The following is an 18,921-nucleotide window of genomic DNA, read 5'->3' on the forward strand; positions in this document are numbered from 1 at the left end:
AAAATGCCATTTCATTGTGGTGTTTTACCAACTTATAAAAATACATCAACCAATTAAAAGAATGACAAGGTGGGTGAGGTAATATCTTTTATTGGACTAATTTCTGTTGGTGAGAGAGACAAACATTTAAGCCACACAGAGCTCTTCTTCAGGTCCGGAAAGGGTACTCCCAGCTTCACAAGAAAACGAAAGTGGAAGAGATTGTTTAGCATAAGTAGTTAGCACATATTGTAAGGCACCATTCAAGTATAGTGGCCCGTTCACACCTATATCTGACCTATCAATCTTCATCCTCAAAGGAAACCTTTCAAAAGATGAGATAAGAGCTTAAATTCATTACTTGACTAGACACTAAAAATCATGGACTGAACAGAGATGGTAGATTTATGGCTTATTACAATAATCTGTGACCCACTAGCCCCCTGTTTTTGACCTATAACATCAGAGGTTTTAATGGATCACTCTACCTGGAATTGTCCCTTACAATATACATGCTAGCTACTTACGCTAAACAATCTGTTCCATGTGGAATTTTGCAGTGACACTGGGAGGTTGCTACCAGCTCTTAATTTACTAAGGTGGTGCCTTATGTTATACATTACCATGAGTATGCGCATTATAGGTCATTCCGGATTAGCTGCAGAAGGCTATCAATAAAACTTTACATATTACCAGAATAAACTAAGCAAGTTTTTCCTAGTTACAGTGTAGGAAGATCAAGTTTTACCATATAAACCTATATCCCGATATAATGTGACCCGATATAACATGAATTCAGGTATAATGCGGTAAAGCAGTGCTCCGGGGGGTGGGGGGTGGCTGCGCACTCTGGTGGATCAAAGCAAGTTCGCTATAACGCGGTTTCACCTATAACGCGGTAAGATTTTTTGGCTCCCGAGGACAGCGTTATATCGAGGTAGAGGCGTATCATGTGATTATGTAATTAAGCCTGAGATTTAGCCTGGTAACTTGGCTTCCATAGGGCATTTTAATTATGGATTTCTTCAGACCTGGAATTTTTAAAATTGGATAACAAGTGATCAGATTACGCTCCAAATTAAAGCACATTTAATCAACGGCACACAATTCAACTGTCTTCAAATCCTCCTTAGTATTCAGTCAGCTGACTCTTGCCAAATTTCATACATTATAATGAAGGCAAGTGCATAAACTTTGGGATATAAAATAAATTGAATTTATAAATGAACCAAGTTTAGTGTGTTCTGAATTGCAAACTGTGCAATAATCTGATTTAGGATGTGTATGGAAAGAAATACATTAAATCAAACACAAACACTCTCGGAAATGCTATACCCATTCAATTACATTTATTGTATGATTTTTTTATTAACAACACTATTTATAGCCACCTATACCTCTGTGTATGAAATTAAATATATAATATTCATCTGTGTACACTGTACTCCATCCAAAACAATAATTAGGCCCCAATTCCATTCAAGGGTTATCACTGAGCATCTTCATTCTTTGTTATTCATGTTGGTTTTTTTCTATTCTGCTGAAGAAACAAATTCTTTAGGCCAGTGAATTACTCCTATTAGGCCAACACAACTCCGTTGGAATCAACTAAGTTGCACTACGGTAAAATTTAAGTCAGTGACCAATCAGATGATTCATCTACAGACAGACAGTTTTAAATCTCTCCACACTGGTTTTCAATATTTTAAATTTGAAGCTATATTTCTTAGTATCTTAGACATAGGTCACATAGTATGTTCTGTTAGCTCATTCAGTAGCTCTTAGAATGTTTCCCTGTGTGCATACAGAGTCTGATAAATTCTGCATTCTTTGAAAGCGGATTAATATTCATTTGAAATTCAGTATTTCTATCAGTCATTCCTACCAGTAAACTCATTCACTAGGAAATTATTGGGGGGGAGGGGAAAATGTAGACACAGATGAAGCAAGTTAGTTTATAAAGCAAAAGGAATATTCACAATAAGTGTTTTGCCATGTTTACACAGTTCTAGTACTACATGCCAAAGGTAGCTGCCCCTTACATTTTCACTTAAATGCCAATGATAAAGGTCTCACAACATTTTATTTTAAGAAGTTGGGCTACTGCTTAATTGTAATTTCAGTTACATTCACTGGTTCAACTAGTTAAAATAGAACACTGGACAATGCCTTAAATGCTGTTTAGTCCCCTAAAGCTTAAATCATAGTGAACTCGACAAATTCTGAAGTCTGCTGTCAGCGTGACTACCACATACTAAATCATTAGCTGCTGTCTTGTGGTGGGTAAACTTGTAAACTTAGTATGGTCGGCAACTCTGTCTTCTGATGCAAGCTTGATGGCAGCAGTCAGTTGCAATCACTTGGTACTGATGCTCAGTACAGCTGGTTTATATTTTGAGCAGGGTTTTTAATACAAGTTTTGCTTATTCCGTTTTTTTGTGCACCGCTCATTTTTTAATACTAGCTCCTGCTTTATGTTTGTGTTTTGAATAGTCAGATCTAGTGAAAGAGGACTGAAAAGGAACATTGGCTCCCTCTCTGGGTTGTGTAATGTTCTGCTAAGCATTGCAGCATATAGTCAGAGTGGGCCTAATTCCACACGGAAACCATGTGCAGCCGGTTGTGCATGCAACTTATAGGCTTGAAAGATCTCCCATTCAAGTCAATAGAACTATTACCTCACATGTGGCAAAAGTTGGCCCCAGGAGATGATCAGCTTCATTTCATGACACTCTCCATAATGTCAGTGCTGCAAATCCTATTTTGTATAAAATCAAGTTTAAGTAAAGTGTAACTGCAACTTGAATGTATCCTCTTTGGACTTGAGCAGCTTTGCTATTGTAACTGAATAAGCAGCAGACAACACAGGCATTGTGTCGGGAAGAACTCTGACAGCTTAATCCTATACCACTTCACAAGCCATGTCAGAGGAGAACACAGCATCATGGAACAACCTGGCTCAAGTCTGAAAAGTAAATAGCAACTTCAGCAGAAAAATTTCCTCCAAGCAAAAGCTTCTCTTTGCTCCTGAACACTATTTCTCCGAGCGTATCAAATGAAAAAGGGATTTCATTTCTTTGCTCTCTCTCGTTGGACAAGTGGAAAACCACAAATCTCCATTCTTGCTTTTTGGGAGAGCCTGGGTGTAGATACTTAAATATGCCTGGATTTAAAATGAATAGGCCTTCAGGCTACTGAATTACGCCTCCCTAAGACAATCAGTCTATCTATAAGGCCATAAATGAGCTAGGCATCTTCTTGCAGAACCTTCCAACTGTACTTCCATCACTTTTAAATATGAACATTGTAGAGCAGATTATTAAACTTGCCAAAGCATTGAGAAGACTTTAAAAATGTCCCATGTTACAGGGATGCCAGAATTAGAGCTGAGTGAAATTTTTTAACAAAACTCCCCCCCCCCCAGTGAAAAAATGCAAATTTGGTGACACCAAAACCATTAGTAAATTAGTGTTTTGGTTGAAAAAACCGAAACAAAATCTCCTCGAAATCAAAATGTTTCATTCTGAAAATTTTCAGAATGAAACATTTTGAATTTTTTGGTTATACGCATATTTTCATTTTTTCAAGTTTCTTTTAGTTTTGCTTTTGAACCATTCAGTGAAGGTTATATTGTCAAAATAGGAACAAAGCATTTCATTTAATTTTTTTCTACTTTTGAATCACCTAAAACATTTTGGTTTTGGTTTGACCTGAAATAAATTCTCTTCTATTTATTTGCTTAGCTCTAGCCAGAACTGTACTCCTCCCCCCATAAATAAAAAAAAGGTGAACAATACTCACATTTGTTTACTTAACATTTTGAAACACACCATGCCTCCATAAATCTTGATTACTAAGTTGGGAACTGTCATTTCAATGCAACTCATGTTTTCCAATGCTGGCCAAATAAGCAACAATTCCTCAAAGGATTTTGTCTTCAAAATATTCTAAACTGGCTAATTCCTGTACTGTGATCTAGCAGAACACGCACAGTGCACTAGGGAAAAATATGCTCATGTAGGGACATCCTCCGAGGCACCGAGCAGCAGCTGTCAGAGTCAGGTTTTAACTGTCACAACTGTATCTGACAAGTTTTACATATCCACCGCTTAAATTGTTTAAAAAAGGCTAATTTAATCTCTCAGAGGATGCTATTATGTAGCATGGAAAATATTTTCTCACTGTTATGTTGCCATTTCTAGTAAAAACAAACATTTAATGGCTTACTGAGGGAATACATTTACTAATTGACTACTCAGGGACTAGTTCCCTCACATCCTTTAGTTCAGCATCACAGCACAGCGAAGTAGTGAGAGAAAGAAATTCACTCCTGTGACAAAGGCCTATTTTGAGAATTAAGTGGACATAAGCTTTGTGCTGGCCTTCAGCACAGAGCAGAAATTCATATGTAGTCATCACCATGCAAAAAGCTATGATCTTCAACACCTTCACATTTCTCCACAGGTAATTAACTTAATATTTCTAGTTTCTATAACTTCTTCCATCCAAGGATCTCAAAGCAATTGACTATCAAGGCTTGCAATACTTTCAAGAAAGGCAAGTATTATCATCCCCGATACATAGAGAAGCTGAACCACAGTGAGGTTAAGTTATTTTCCCCAAATTACATACCACATCACTGCAAATGAAGAATACAGACATAGCCTGAATTCCAGCCTCCTACTCTAACAGCTCATGCTACCCCTGAGCTGACCTCAGCTTTGGACTAATGGCAAGTGGACATGAAGATGGACATTGGAAAATGCTGCAGCGCAGCTGAAAAAATCCTTCTAGTGAAGTGCAATTTAATTATCTCCAACTGAGCTATTATGTAACAGATATAGATGAAAATGTTAGCTAATGTGAAATGCTTTTTTGTAGCCCTTGCCATAACTCAATGATTTGTGACCAGTTCAACTGGTGTGGATCTGATGCACAGAGGATAGGACAAGGATCCGCCTTGGTTGTGGATAATGTTAGGAGAATGATGGTTCCATGGATTATGTGAACCCTCTCTGCTAACAGACTTGTGTGATGCAGTAACTGCACTAACGCCTATGGAGTGCCTGGCTTCCACTTCATTTCTGAAGAGGGAAGAGTCCATCCTCCAATTCCCTGAAGCACCCAGCCCATTAACTTAAGACAGATGCTGAGGAAATGCTTTTGTTTTAAGAACAGCACTCTCCTGTGCTAAGCACACAAGATCAGGGGATAAACAAAACTGCTGACATTGGATTACAGCATTAAAACAGCATGTTGGTCTGTGGTTATTTTTAAATCCAATGTTAACAGTACAAAATGTTGTATAGAGATGCCATTAGTGCTCCCTCCCTTCCATCACATCACATCAGCATTGGAGAAAATAATAAATAAATAGAATTATCTACCTTGATAATTAGGAAAAGGCAAAAATACTAGAGAAGTCTTTTACATGAAGGGCAGAAACATTGACTAACATGAGAAATATTAAATGAATCAAATCAAATAGTTAACCAGGAAATAAACATTTTGTATTGACAGTTTAGTTCATGGCCAGGATGAATCGCAGTGCTCTGTCCGAATACTTACTTACAGGGGGCCTGATTTCCACCTCCATGGAGTTCTGACTGGTGAGGTTAATGGGTTAGCCATATATGTGAGAGGAGAACAGGCCTATTAAGTGTCTGGATGAATGCACATCTTATTTAAATATAACCTTTCTGCCAGGTGGAGTCAGCAGCAAAAAGCACCAGCTTCAGTTTTCAAGAGTTTTTTTTTCCCCCGCCCTAAAGACTTAGCACTGGCTCTACCCCCACCCAGAGACCTGAGCGCCTGAATACACCACCCTGGGCACCCTTGATGGGCAATATTTCCTCACTCGCAAGGACTGAGTCCAGGGGTTGAAACAAAGAACTGCACTGGGGGAAAAGGGGAGGCAACCGAATGCATTTGGGAAAACCAGCAATTAATGATCAACAAAGTCAATGCTGTCAGTCTCCCAGGTGTCTTAACAGCAGTGCCAACCTCAGCCCTCCTTTGGCCATTGTGTGTGGACTGACGTGTTCTGCCACTTCCCTCCTCCCACTCACAGTTAACTGTCCTGGGTTGAAGAAGTCCAAGGATTCTAGCAAATCAGTGCTTTTTGGGCTGTTCTGGGGGCTCTACTACTGGGTAGAAGACCTACACCAGAGTCCCTCAGGGTGGCTGCTGCTCTCTGTGGTTTCAGCCAAAGCTGTCTAGCTCTGTGGCACCTGCTGCTGCTCTGTACCATCCATCACCTCAAAAGTGCTGCTGCTCTGTGCTGTCATTGTCTTGAAGCTATTCTACACTATCCACTATTTTGTAGCAGTCTCAGCTCCACTCTTAGAGAGCAATCAGTGGTATCTAGGATCCTTATCAGAGTTCTCACCACAGAAAGGCACTCCCAGCAGAAGACAAGAGCCTCTCTCTTTCCTGCCTTTGCCTCCGTCCATGTTCCCTTAACCCAACTGTGCCTGACTGCAGTCAGCCAGGGTGCTCCCAGGCATGTCAGTATAGCTCCTTTGCCCCTTCATCACCCAACAAAGTCAACTGTGTTCTATTGCCCCCAAACTCAAAACTTAAACTGAATTTTAACCAAAGTGTCTCAAATCATCTCATAAAACTGAAATGCAAATGAACCCGGGATCTCCAACAGACACCTGTGGAGACCCTGCCCATCTGCAGTTCTGGGCCACTCTTCTCCCATTTCACCAATAAGTGACAATAGTGAGTTCTATTCTTGCCAAGGCTTCAGGCCACAGGGCTTACATCAAATTCTCAAATTTACATCTCTCCAGTCCTACTCCCCAATCTCCTGAGGCCTCTGCCTAAGCCTCCAGCAACATGCTCCTGTACGAATACTGCATAGTACGAATAAGTTTCTTCCCCCCAAAATATCAATTATTTGCTTCTGTTAGAGATATGGTGCCAGATTGATTTATCAATAGTCTGACCACGCACCCACAAAGGCCATGCATCTTAAAATAAAATAAAAATAAATTAATGGAGAGATATCCTACCTCCTAGAACTGGAAGGTCATCAAGTCCAGCCCCTGCCTTCACTAGCAGGACCAAGTACTGATTTTGCCCCAGATCCCTAAGTGGCCCCCTCAAGGATTGAACTCATAACCTTGGGGTTACCAAGCCAATGCTCAAACCACTGAGCTATCCTGCCCCCATCATCTAACTCTGTCTTACCTTGCATCTTTAGGTCTTCCTATCTTTGATCAAGCACTAATGTCTCAGAGGGAATCTCTGATAATGAGTTTGAAGGTCTGTGTTAGGCCCTTAGAAATTCTCACTAACTGCAACCCAGCTCTGGGGCTTCCAGACTGCAATACCAAGTTTTTAGTGTCACTATGACACAAAACACACCTTCAGACTTTCCTGCTGAGGAGCTTCAACTGTCATGAAATGTTGGCCGTGAAATTTTAAGCAAGAGGAACTTTCAACTTTAAGCAGATATCTAAGAGGGAGCTTGGGTGCCTTAGGCAAGTTGGTTAGCTGTATGTGTATGAATACTGCATAAAGTAATGTTACCGGTAATCTATGGTGCATAAATCTTCAGTTTATGAATGTGTTTATAACACTGTTCATCCCAAATAAGTTACAGTGTAAACACAGTACAAAAGTGAGCAGCAACCTTTCAGGTTGATCACAGATTCTGCTCAGTAGCAGACAGGTATGTTACAACAGCAGCTTTGGAAAGTGGAGGGGAGAGAGAGAACTTATGCCCAACAGTACAGTGGGATTGGAGTTGACAAAGCAGTCTACTTTCTGCTCACTTTCTGGCATATTTCAACTCAAATTATGCAGCTACTTCCCTGTGAGTATAAATAAACTTGATTTAATACATTGTAATAAGATTTGCATTTCCACTGTGACTTCCATCTATAGATTTCAATGCAATACTGCAAGCATAGCAATAGGTAAGTATTAGCCCCATTTTGCAGATGAGCAAACAGAAGAACAGAGAGGCTTAGTAACTTACTCAGGTCTTCAGATGAAATCTAGGGCACAATTGGGAACATAACCTGGCTCAACACCTGGCTCAACTTCTTTGCTTTAGCCACAAGAGTATGCTTAAGCAATTACCAAACCTTGGAATTTAATGGAGACACCTCTAGTTTGGCCTGAAGTGTCATAGAACCTTACAGGATAGCTAGTCAACTTCACTTTTACATGATTATCTGTAATGGCAGTGTCTCTGGCAGTGCACCACATAAAGCCATAGGTTCATCACTTTGAGTATAACAACCTGCACCCCTCTAGCTTGGTCATTACTAAGACAAAAGAAGCCATCTCAGTTGAATGACTAGTTTTACAAGATGTTAACAGTAAAATTCATGGTAAATTGCATAATGTTAATGAATACATTCAGTAAAACTTTGACAGCTTAATGACAAGCTAGAAGTAATCTTTAAGGAGCTCTTTATAGTGTTCCTGTCATTTACATTAGGTTCCCCATTGTTTCTCTAACATCTCAGCATTGATCTTATCCTTTATTTAACTTTACACACATACATTTTAGTTGGGGCAAGTATATTTCAATACATTAGCCTGACTGCCTTTCAGAGCTAAGAGAAGACCCCAAATTGTAATTTGTACAGCATTACTGTCAAAAGTATAAGCACATATTTTGATTTAAGAATTCAGCACAAAAAGCTGTGTCCAGATCATGTTGTTATATCAGCACCAACATACCATCTCAGCTTTCTCCATAAAATTTCTATGAAACTTCAACAGGTGAAGCCCCAAAACCAGCGACTGTCATTTCAACATTATGAATCTTCCCATAAGTGAAATCAAGCAATTTACTGCTATAGCATAGTCTACATGCAGGAAGCCTTGGAGCATGGAGGGTTTTTTTTGTTTTGTATTCCAGAGTATGTATTGCAATAGAGTGCTGGATCAAGAGCCACGTTTTTACCCGATTCGTCATTATGCTTAACTATACAGTGCAGTTCTAGTATTAACAAAAGAGACAACTCAGATATTATGGTTAATTCAAGTGTCCTACCTCCATTCATCAGGATTTACACCACAGATCAGATTGTGTAAAAGCAAACTAACAAAAAAGACACGGAGTAACTAAATTGCACAAGGGTAGCATGGATTAGAACCCTTGTCCATCTCTGGAAGCATAAGCTTCTATCACTTGAGTAACAATTTCTCCCACAGCTGGTTACACAGTCAAGTCCCTTGTCCTATATGGGCTTGCCAGTAGAAGGTGTGGCCACAAAGCCAGCACTGTACAGTAGCAAAGAAAGGAAAATGAAGTAATATTACTAACATTTAATAACTCAAATCTAGAGAATTGTGCAATCTTACTGCTAGATAATCCATGACTATCCACTAATCAGATGTTAGTTTTTAGGCCTGTACTTATCAGGGCTAAATTTCAGCCAGATTCCTAGAGGCAGAATCTCTGACAGGAGTTTGTCAAACCTGTTCTTAAAAATCTCCAATTTGGGGATTCCACAACCTCCCTTGGAAGCCTATTCCAGCATTTAACTACCCTCAGTTAAACATTTTTCCTTAATATCCAACCTATATTGCCCTTATCTCAGTGGACACAGAGAACAACTGACCACAGTCATCTTTTGTAACAGCCCTTAATTTATTTGAAGGCTGGTATCAGGTCCCACCTCAGCCTTCTCTAAACGAAACCATTCCCAATTCTTTCAACCTTTCCCCATAGGTCATATTTTCTATACTTCTTTGTTTTGTGACTCTCCTCTGTACTCCAGTTTGTTCACATTTTTCTGAAAATATGACACCCAAAACTGGAGATGGTACTCGAGCTGGGGCCTCACCAGTGCTCTGTAGAGTTGAAAAATTACCTCTTATATCTTGCATACAACACTTCTGTTAGTACATCCCAGAATGTCATTTGCCTTTTATGCAACAGCATCACACAGTTGACCGGACTTGAGTTTGTGATCCACTATCACACCCAGCTCCTTTTCTGCAACCTCTTATTCCCCATTTTATATTTTGGGATTTGATTTTTTTCCTGTCTTAAGTGTAGTACTTCGCAATTGTCTTTATTGAATTTCAACTTATTGATTTCAGATGATTTCTCAGATTTATTGAGATCATTTTAAAGCCTAATCCTGCACTCCAAAGTGCTAGCAAACTCTGTCAGCTTAATGTCATCTGCAAATTTTATAAGCATACACTCCATTGCACCATCCAAATTGTTAAGGGAAAATACTGAATAGCACCAGACCTAGGAAAGACCCTGCAGAACCCTACTTGATATGGCTTCCCAGTTTAACAGCAATTAATTGATGACTACTCTAAGAACAGTCTTTCAAACACTTCAGAACATGCCTTATAGTAATTTCATCTAGACCATATTTCCTTAGCTTGCTTATGAGTAGGGCCCTACCAAATTCACAGCCATAAAAAATGCATCATGGACCATGAAATCTGTTCCCCCCCGCCCCATGGAATTTGGTCTTTTGTGCGCTTTTACCCTATACTATACAGATTTCATAGGGGAGAGCAGCATTTCCCAAATTGGGGGTCCTGACCCAAAAGGAAGTTGCGGGGGTGGGTCACAAGGTTATTCTAGGTGCGTCCCAGTATTGCCACCATTATTTCTGTGCTGCCTTCAGAGCTAGGCGACCAGAGAGTGGCAGCTGTTGTCCAGGCGCCCAGCTGTGCAGGCAGTGCCCCACCAGCAGCAGTGCAGAAGTAAGGGTGTCAATATCATACCATACTATGCCATTCTTACTTCTGCTGGCAGAGGCTCTGCTTTCAGAGCTGGGCTCCTGGCTAGCAGCCGTCTCTCTCCAGCTGCCCAGCTCTGAATGCAGCACCGCCACCAGCAGCAGGTGCAGAAGTAAGGGTAGCAGTACCGCAACCCCCCCTACAATAACCTTGCAAACCCCCCCCCCAAGCTCCTTTTTTTTTGGGTCAGGACCCCAGCAATTACAACACCATGAAATTTCAGATTTAAATAGCTAAAATCATGACATTTATGATTTTTAAAATCCTACAACCATAAAATTGACCAAAATGGACCGTGAATTTGGTAGGTCCCTGCTTATGAGAGTGACATGGGGGAGTGTCAAAGGCCTTAAAGAAGTCAAGATGTATCACATCATCTACTGCTACTCCCTATCCACTAGTCTGTTACCCTGTAAAAGAAAGAAATTAGGTTGGTTTGGCATGATTTGTTCTTCACAAATCAATGGTGGCTATTGCTTATCTCATTTTCCTGATTTCAACCAATTGATTACAAATTATTAAACAAAAGTTCCTTCTTATTAGCAGGCCTGTGAGAAATCCAGCATGCCTTTAGTTTCATATCAAACCCTCCCAATGGGGAAAGTGCTTATTAGTATGTCATTTTTTTCTAATGTGTTTCAGTTTACATTTTATTTTTCATTCAGAATACTTTTGTAACAAAAGAGAACAAATAGCACTTATGTAAAATTTTGCAAGATTCACCTTTAACTATCCCAACATTAACTATCATGAGATCTTTATTTAAATATAAACCAATCCACTTGTGTGTATGTCTGACTCCATCAGAATAGCTTGTTCTATTAACAAAAGCTTCTGGGAACAATTTGTTATAAGGGAGTCTGAGCTGTGAAGCCATGTTGCTAGTCCGTGGCATAAGCTAACACTACTTGTTGAGCACAGCAGGACAGTTATGGCAATTTCCTGAAATAGTCTTGAAAAAACTTATTTTAGTAAGTTTATGTATTTTTGTGAGCCAAGATTGTTCGTAACCTCTTGGGGGAGCGGAGGCGGAATGTCACACACGAGACCTGGGGATTCAAAAGACTATACTTCAAATGTGCCAGACAAGTATGGACTTTGGGGAAGTAAGTATTAAGTGTATTTCCTGGGGAATCCCTAGGGAGATGATAATGCAAACTCACACTTTTGAAGCTATGCCCTGAGGAATGGGTCTTTGTCTGCTGATGACCTGTTACAGAAGATGGAAATCAAAGGCCCAATCTGTTTACAGAAAGGGCTGAACTGCCCAGTTGGGCTTCTGGTTCTGGATCAAAGATGGATGAACTTGTAATCACAGGAAAAACCAAAGTGCCCATCCCATGTCACAATACACAATCCACTTCCACAATACAAAGTGGCACAGCTTCAATAGGAGAGATTGAGAGTCCCTCTCCATAATAGCCTATAGCCTGGTGGTTAGGATGCTCACCTAGGAAGGGGAGACCTGGATTCAAGTCCCTGCTCTAGAGCAAGAATTTGAACTTCCCACATCGCAGGTGAGTACCCTAAACAGTGGGCTACTGGGTACTACCACCACCACCTCTGTGCTATAGGCAAATCCCCTAGGACAGTGGTCTCCAAACTTTTTTGATCGCGCAACCCTATCAGTAAAAAAAAAATTGAGCACGCACCCCCTGCCGCGCCGGCGCTACCATTTTTGCCAAAGAAAAACAAAAAACAAAAAACAAAAAAAAAAGCTGCTCGGACTCCTGCCTGAACTGACGAAGACCACTTTGGAGACCACTGCTCTGGGAAGTGCATAGATACAACACTTCCTGTACACTCTTCCTGCAGTCTTTTGTTTCCTGGGACACTTCCTGCAGGGAACAGAAACAAATGAGCCCAGAACAGGAGAGTCGCAGACTGCAGCCCGTGAGAAGTAGGTAGTTTCTTAACCTTAATTATGCACAAATAGTTCACCTTCTTAATAAAGGATTTGTCTTAGAATGCCTACTCATCAATAAAATACAACTTTTCCTTCTTCCATTTTTGGGAATGGTACCTAAAACCCTCTGTGAATCTAGCCCGAAATGTCAAAATGATTGACAGTTCTGAAATTTCTTTTTTGTTGCAACCCAAACAATTGGTTGAAAAAGGCATATTTGCTGAATGTTTTGGTCAACACAAATCTCAGACTCAGAGACTTTAAGGTCAGAAGGAACCATCATCTAGTCTGACCTCCTGTACATTGCAGGCCACAGAACCTCACCCACCCATATCTATAGTAGACCCATAAGCTTTGGCTGAGTTACTGAAGTCCTCAAATCATGATATAAAGACTTTAAGTTACAGAGAATCCATCACTTACACTAGTTTAAACCTGAAAGTGACCCATGCCCCATGCTACAGAGTAAGGCGAAAAATCCCCAGGATCTCTTCCAATCTGACTCAGGAGAAAATTCCTTCCTGACCCCAAATATGGCAATCAGTTAGACCCTGAGCATATGGGCAAGACCCACCAAACAGACACGTGGGAAAGAATTCTCTATAATAACTCAGAGCCTTCCTCATCTAGTGTGCCATCACTAGCTGTTGGAAATATTTGCTGCTAGCAGTCGCAGATTGGTGATATACCATTGTAGTCTCATCATACCATCCCCTCCATAAACTTATCAAGTTCAGTTTTGAAGCCAGTTAGGTTTTTTTGCTCCCACTGCTCCCCTTGGAAGGCTGTTCTAGAACTTCACTTCTGTGATGGTTAGAAACCTTTGTATAATCTGGATTTTTCAGCAAAAAAGAGTTTGACTTGGAAATATTTCTCCCAGCTCTTCTTACAATTCCTTCAAAATGGGATTTAGGCATTTTAGTTTAAGGACCCAAGTTTGAAATTCAAGGTCTTAGTGACTTACTCATTGTCAGACAGCATGCCAGCAACAAAGCTTGGTATAGGTTACAAGTCTCCTACTTTAACTGCTGGACTCTGCCTACCCTTATTTTTAAATAAAGTTATTTCCAACATGTACAGAGATCCTGAAGAAGTTTTGCAGGGAATATAGCAATGCCATTCAAGGCAGCGCGAGGAGCCCGAGCTAGCTTTTCTTGATTGATGTCCATCTCTTCAGGTCCCAACTAGGGTTAAAACTGAAATCCTCCCCCTTCCCACCCCTGCTTCCAAAGACAAATGCAGGGCCGGCTCCAGGCACCAGCCAAGCAAGCTGGTGCTTGGGGCAGCAGCTTGTAGGAGGCAGCATTCGGCCCAATCCTAGGGTGGCACGGCCGCTTTTTTTTTGTTCCACTCCGGCCGCCCTGTAGGGGGCAGCGGCATGGAGGACGGGAGCGCCCTGCAGCAAGCCCGGCAAAGCAGCCCACGTCCTTCCCTCCCCGACGACCAGAGAGGTGACGAGCCCTCCCGGCAGGGGGCACGGCAGAAGGGGCCGCGTGGCAGTGCCCCGCTGAAGCCCTGGCTGCCCTCCTTCTCTCTCTCCCCCCGCTAGCCGGGGCACATCTGCAGCGCAAGGAGTCCCCCTGCACCCTGGCTCTGGCTGCGCCGCAGGGTTTTTTTTGCTTTGCTGTTCTGGCCGCTGCGTGTTTTTTTTTTTTTTTTTTTTGCTTGGGGCGGCCAGAAAGCCAGAGCCGGCCCTGGACAAATGTCACCAGTTTTGCATTGTGTGAAGTATTTTGTGCACACGTCTGGCTTGAAGTAGTTGGTTTTGTTTTATACTTCAAGTGAAAACATGAGATTGAACATTCCAGAACCACTTCTTTTTTCTCTCATGGTTTGAATACTTCAAAAAGGCAAGAACATTGGTAGTTAAGATTTCAGTTTCTTATACCTTTTAACATTTGCTGCATAAACACAACTAAAAATATCAGCTTGGAACCTAAGAGTTTTCAACAGTCAATATTGTAAGCACTGCTAGGACAGACTGTTGTATCATGCAATCAACCATTAGGAATTTTGGTTTTTTTCCTCCAAAGTAGGTATTTGCCTAGGGATTTTACATAGTCTCATATGGGTCCATCTGGAAGAAATGGGCTCTAAAGCCCCAATATCCTACATGTCTTCAAAGGATAGGCCTGAGATTCCATTATATCCAACACAGACCTGACAACAGGGGAGCAACTAGTGTTTAAGATAAAGATGTGGCACCACGGGCATTCATACATGAAGTGACAAAAGTTGAGTTTCTTACATGGGGCAACTGACAACTCTCCTCTACCAACCATATAAAGTTAAATAAAGGATATGGGGAGAGCTCAGTTAAGCATGATTTTAACTTCTACCAGGTATATACATTCCATCTGGTCTTTAGATCTTTTGGGGTACAATGTTCAAGACGTCTGAGTTTTCAGACTTTTACCCTTTGCTCCTCCTAATCCTAAATTTCTCTTGATATTTTACAGTTAAAGTTTTATATAAGCAGTCAATTTATCTTAACTATAGTAAAGAAGTTTTCTGTCTTAGCAGGTTAATTTTTAAAAGTTGCCCTGGAAAATTCAAGCCTCCCATCAGAAAATGTGCAGCTCCTTGCCACACTTTTCCAGCTGTTGCTTCTTAATATTGTTATTTGAACCAATTTCCCACCTCCTGGACACTATTTCCCTTCTCCGACACTTAGGTTCGCTTGTCTTCCATCTTTAGGCTAAGGTCTACTTCTGTGTTTCACCTGTTTCAATTTTAAAAGGGCAAATAAAAATAGCAGATCAATTACAGCATATGACCCATAAATCTTATTTTTCTACTGAGAGTTGCTCTCTGTTTTCCATTGTCCTTCACTCCCTATGGTGTTTCCTCTGTCCAATTTTCATTATGAATTCTCCATGAGAGAGATCTTGTCTTGCTTCTCAACTGCCACATGTGTCAATGATGCTGAATAAATGTTTTTCAATTTAAAGTGTGGGAGTTGTTGTAGATTTCAATAATCCCAGCCACTCTGGTTAGAAAAAATTGGGTGCTGTTCCAACATTTGCTAAAGTAGTACACATGTATAGGAACTATGGAGAAAAGTGTTAGCCTTTACTTTTGAAGCCCAAGTAAAATATTTACAGACACATAGAAGATGCTCTTGAGAGCTCAACAGCAGGCATGTCATATCATTTAACTACAAGCATGGAACTCATTCCACCATGGGCAAACACACACACACACACACACACACTCACACTTACTAATGTGACATCCAATTAAATCTCCCAGCAGTCGTCTTGTGGAAAGAGATATCAGACAGTGCAAACATAGACAAAACCAACTATATATTTTTTTCTGCATCATAGCTGATAAAAAACAATAATGAGCTGAGGTTCTTTTTTGTTAGTCTTTCATTTCTAAGCTTCATGGCACAGTCGTGACTGTCAGTTGCAATGATTAAACACTGCCTATGTTAGAGATCATTTCAATAGGACTTTTTTTAAAGAGCAGGATGTACAGTTGATGGGTCAGAGCCTGAAGAGCCTTTGCAACAGAGACAGTTCTTATTTCAATGAAAAATTGGCAGGCAGACTAGTGAAGAGAACCCCCTCTCCCCAACCAAACTCTCCTAAGACTGGGACCACACTAGTTTCTGCTGAGATTCAAATATGTTTAGCCTTTTTTTATTTTTGAAGAACTGTTCATCCTCTAGCCCCAGCTGGAAACAAAAGCTCCAAGTATTTCAGTCATCTTATTATCTTTTTTGTCCAATTTCAGAAAACTATGAGCTTTCCCCTCAGCAGCATACACTGTGGAGGCTTTAGCCAAGCAAAAGCTCTCAATTTTACCCTCTCCTCCCCTACACTCATCACTAATGTAGTATCTTGTCGTTATTTTAATTTGCATCCAAGAGCTAATATCCATTACTGCTGGGGGGGAGGGAGGGGAGGAAAGCCGGCAGCACATTAAGATCATATTTCCATCCTCTCTGTAAGGTGCAATAAAAAAGGGGCTGCACTTTTAGGCACTTAAGCTTACTATTACACATACACAACTATCCTTCATTATGTCCACCCTAGCCTCCCTGTATTCCCTTTCTCTCCCCATTAACAGTACAGTGACAAGTAAGGAGAAAGGAGACCCCAACATACTTTTGGGCTTTGGTCATGCCCATAGTTTATTCCAACTGCTTGATTTTTAACTAGAAAGACTGATCAAAGTGAAATAGAACTAAATTGGGTCTGCACTCATAAAAACTTTGGTTTCTTGCTGGTTTTTAGAAACCTCCTCCAAGCAGCCTTGTTGATCTTCCCTCCCACACATACGGGTTCTTCCTCCTTGTTCTCACTCACCCTAGACTTCTGAATGTTCTTCTGCCATCACCATTTTGTTTTCGCTAGCTCACTGTTCCCAGAGACTAAAAATCCTGCCTGAATGTTCTCTTATGTTTACCTCATAGGATCTATGCTGAATATTTCATCTTCAGCTATTGGTTTTTCAGTCATAGCTACTTCCCTCCCTAAAAAATGCCTGACGTGTTTGAGAAACATTATACTTCAAGGCATTTCACAAAGTTCTTTCCAAAGACAACTTCAACATTATGACCTAGATTCTCATTTCCATTCTGGCAGTGTGAATTATATTTACACCCACTTTACACCCCTGTAGCATTTTAAAGGGCCTGGAAGTGGCCTTGGCAGAAATGAGAAATTCATCCTGTTCCTTCTAGGCTTAAGAATAGAGGTATGTGAAAGGAGACTGATGCAGTATTGCTATATGGAGACTCGTGAAATATTATATAATCAAGTATTTTACATTTCTAATACTAAAGTCATGCCCTAAAGTGCTCATAAGTACTCTTAATAGTGATTTATATTGCTTAGACAGAAGAAGCACACTCCATAAACCATGAAGGAACAGGCACCTAGACCCAGAATTCCACTAGTGCTGTACCAGCAGTTTTTCATTCTCTCAATAACAGCCAAAGAAAATCCTCTGACAGCCATGTTTTTGTACCATAAGCAAGTGCAAACAAAGTCAGTATGTTTAACAGCAGGAATAGTTACATATTAATTGCCTTTCCAAGAGGAAAACTACAATCTTGAAAGTATATCCATCACTAGTCCATCACAGAAAAATGGTCTAGACTTCTACTTAACAAAAGTCTTTTGAATCCAAAGCATAAAGCATTGTTTTACCTTGTAATAGCCCTGTTGTAAGTCATTCTCATGTTAAGGTGTCATTAGATGTGTATTCACAATGCCAATTTTAAATTGGAAAGTCAGGCTTTGGTAAGAACTAATTATATTACATAATAAACTGTTAAGTGGCAAAATTGTCAAAAAAAATTAAGTCACCATTTTCCAAAGCGATTTAGGCACTTTTGTCAATGTCACTTGAAAAATGAGACTTACATCATAGGCAGAGCCTTCAAAAAAAAGCTTAAGAAAAAGAAGCTTTGAAAATTAACATAGTGATCATCTGCATGGTGAAGGAGTAATGAGAGGGTCAGTTTCACTCTACAAAAGCGGCACAAAAGGTAACAACATTAATAGCCACAAAATGGGTAAGAAAAGAGAAGAAAAACACCATTAGGCTCCACGGTGCTTGCCTAAGTTTAAGTACAACAAGAGGAAAGGAATGCATGCCAAAATAGGGAAAGAGCAGGTTAAAGTATATGTAGGTAAGTTAGATGTATTCCAGGCAGCAAGGCCTGATGCAATTCATCCTAGGGCACTTATAAGGAACTAGCAGAAGAAATCTCAGAACCATTAGCAGTTATCTTAGAGAACTCATGGAGTATGGGTTAGGTCCCAGAAGACCGGAGAAGAGCAAACACAGTACCTTTTTTAAAAAGGGAACAAAGAGGACCCAGATGAGTTATAGACCAGTGAGCCTGACTTTGACACCTGGAAAGATACTGCAACCAATTATTAAAAAATCAAGTTGTAAGCACCTGAAAGATAATAGGGTTATAAGGAATAGCCAGCATGGATTTGTCAAGAACAAATCACACCAAACCAAAGTTAAAAAACAGATTGGGCAAACACCTGTCAGAGATGGTCTAGGTTTACTTGGTCCTGCTGCAGCACAGGGGGCTGGACTAGATGATTTCGAGGTCCCTCCAGACCTACATTTCTCTGATTCTACAAAAGTTTTAGTTAAATTAAAAGTCCATGTGTTTGTGTTGTTTTAGCCACACACTCTCCCACAATGTTTTTGATCCATACTTCAACAAATTTGTTAAATGTACTCCTTTAATTTAACAAATTATCTTTGAACACACAAAACATATATTCCAAGGCATTTAGATTCAAACTACATTCTTCATTAAA

The 18,921-nt window shown here is 40.3% G+C and overlaps 1 long non-coding RNA gene across 4 annotated transcripts in view; it reads right to left on the reverse strand.

Annotated features, from left to right (window-relative positions):
- The window catches only part of LOC112059669 (uncharacterized), a 167,316-nt gene that overhangs the window by 106,879 nt on the left and 41,516 nt on the right, over nucleotides 1-18,921 (reverse strand). The gene's annotated exons all lie outside the window — the stretch shown is intronic.

Source organism: Chrysemys picta, chromosome 1 (assembly GCF_011386835.1).
Source record: "Chrysemys picta bellii isolate R12L10 chromosome 1, ASM1138683v2, whole genome shotgun sequence".
In the NCBI taxonomy this organism is placed as follows: domain Eukaryota; kingdom Metazoa; phylum Chordata; order Testudines; family Emydidae; genus Chrysemys; species Chrysemys picta.